Source organism: Geospiza fortis, unplaced genomic scaffold, assembly GCF_000277835.1.
Source record: "Geospiza fortis unplaced genomic scaffold, GeoFor_1.0 scaffold518, whole genome shotgun sequence".
NCBI lineage: Eukaryota > Metazoa > Chordata > Aves > Passeriformes > Thraupidae > Geospiza > Geospiza fortis.
Window position 1 is genome coordinate 17,452 of NW_005054882.1, and position 2,506 is coordinate 19,957.

At 47.4% G+C, this 2,506-nt stretch overlaps 1 protein-coding gene across 1 annotated transcript in view; it reads left to right on the top strand.

Moving 5' to 3' along the window:
• Positions 1 to 2,506, top strand: part of LOC102040753 (RNA-binding protein EWS) — a 23,739-nt gene that overhangs the window by 10,849 nt on the left and 10,384 nt on the right. The gene's annotated exons all lie outside the window — the stretch shown is intronic.

Consider the following 2,506-nt stretch of genomic DNA (forward strand, 5'->3'; position numbering starts at 1 on the left):
TCCAGGAGGGAAATGCTCCATCTAGAGCTGAAGCTTTAAAATTCAACATTTTTTTTTCCTCCCTTTTATCCTGCTGCCTGTGCAGAGCCAGCAAAGCTTTTTGCTCCCAGTAAGAGCACTGGGAAAGAGGGCCCAGCTGTGGGAGGAGCACCCTGGAGCTCCAAATCCAGGGGGAACAGCCTGACCACACACTAAAAAAAGGCCCTGTGCTGCAGCCAGAGCCCTGCTATTGAGGAATTCTTCACAGGGAGGAGCTGGAGAGAAAATATTAACCAAAATATTTACCATCTTTGCGTGGATCAGGAAAATTCCTGCTCCTGAGATCCATATCCATTAGCCAGTGTCACTGGGGGTTATCTGCAGGGCTTTTTCCTTTCATTTAAGGCTACCTAGAGAAAAGTTGGCAGCAAAAAAGGATTTGAGAACTTCCAAAATTCCTTTCTTAGGCTGAACTTAGCCTTTTTTAGTGTGTGGTCAGGCTTTGGCCAGTTAAAATAAAGGTTTATTTAACTCCTGGGATTGCTGCTCCCTGTGGAATTGCTGTCTAGCCTCACATTTAAGTCTTCGGGCTGCTCAAATTTGTCCAAGGCTTTAAAAATCCTCCCATTGGGCATCATCCCCTTCACAGCACCACTTTCCAGAGAACAGCAGACAGGAATAATAACCTTAAAAACTGATTTTCTGGTGATTCCTACAAGTTATTTCCCAGTGGGAGTGCAGTTTACATTCCCAGCTTGGGAATGCCCTGGGATGGGGTTGGGTTGGGGGCCAGGGGTAGGAAGAATGAGGAGTGGGCAGAGGGTCCAGGCTGGCATTGTGTCTTCACCAGGCTCCTGAGGGTCACCAAAAAGCTGAACTTTGGGGGTGTTTTTAATGAATTTGCTGTGCAAACTTCCTGCCCTCGTGGTGTGGGGGGCAGCAGTGGAGCTGTGGCAGTGCCACGGTGCTCTGGGAGGGCACAGCGTGTTCTGCTGCTGCAAGTGCTGTTTGCTTTGCAAATGAGGCACTTGGAATAAAATGCTGCAGCCCAATTTGCCTAAAGGAAACGTGTCACAAGCCTCCCATGTTTATTAAAAATCAAAAGTGATGGGAGAAGCTGTTGCCTTCGCTGATCCCAGCCATGAGAGCATTTGGCTGCTCTTTTTGCTCTTTTTTAATGTTTAACGACGTTTTTATTGCTGTTTTTCCATCTAAGTCTCATAATCTTAATTTGAAAACTTGCTAGAAAGGTTGTTAGGAGCACAAACCCAGTGTGTTAATGCCAGTTCACCTTTGAGACAAGGCAAATGCCACTAAATTATACAGGAGCTGTTTGGGGATCTTGGATATTGTAAAACTGTTGAAAAGGAGCTCTGTGAGCTCTCAGCTTTTTCTCTAAACTGAACTGAAATTCTGAGAAAAGGCAAGGTACATAAAACATCAGGAGCTGCCTCATGTGTCTCTTTTGACCTTTTTCTCATGTGAAAGCAAATGGAAAGTGCTTTGCTTTTGTTTCCAGCTTTACTGATTTAAAATAAGCCTTCAGAAATGTCTCTGAAAGACTTCCCAGGCCAGGTTTTGTGCCTTTATTTTTCAGAAAAGCTAAAAGGATGGGACTGTACTTGCTAAATCAGTTGGATTTATTTTATTTTGGAGCTCAGGGGGGTTTGTTACCCTGCCTTTGTTGAGGAGATGCTCCATGTCTCAGCTTGCCCTGCCTGAGCTCTGCTTGCTGTAAACAATCCTGAGTGCTGGTCCAGGGGTGGCTTCCAGAAAGTTCCTGGAAATGGGATTTTGGGATGCTATGATATCCCAGTGTCTGTCTGTCCTGGAATTCCCTTGCTTTGGGAAGTGTTTAATTCCAACTACAAAATGTTTATAAAATGTCTCTCCCAGGAATGTGCAGGACACGGCACCCAAGGAATCACTGGGAGGAAAATCTGCTTCCTAAAACTCCTGAATATTCAGCCCAAACATACATTAACTAAACATGAATATACATGAATTAAACATTGTCTTAATAGTTTTAAACATTCAGACACTCATCTGGAGGGGCTGAGGCTTCCCAAGGTGGGTTCTGTGAGGAAAGCAGAGGGGCAGGGTGGGGTAATTGCTGATTTTTGGGTTGTCTGAGGTGGTTTTGTGGTGTGTCTGTGATGAGTCCCAGGAGCACCACAAGGACCAGAGATATTTGGGAAAAGTCCTTGAGATATTGCTGGGGACTGACTTGGGACAAGGGTCTGCAGGGACAGGATAAGGGGCAATGGCTTAGGATTAGATGGGATACTGGGAACGTGAGGGGGGGACACAGAGAAGCTGTGGCCGCCCCTGGATGTGTCCAAGGCCAGGCTGGGCAGGGCTTGCAGCAGCCTGGTCTGGTGGAAGGTGTCCCGTGGGAGGGGGATGGAGGGAGATGAGCTTTAAGCTGCCCTGCAGGCCGGGCCGTGCTGGAATTGCGCTGGAATTGCGCGGTGCCTGGCCGGGCCGTGGGGCTGAGCCGTGCTGTGTTGCAGGTTACAGCGCACCG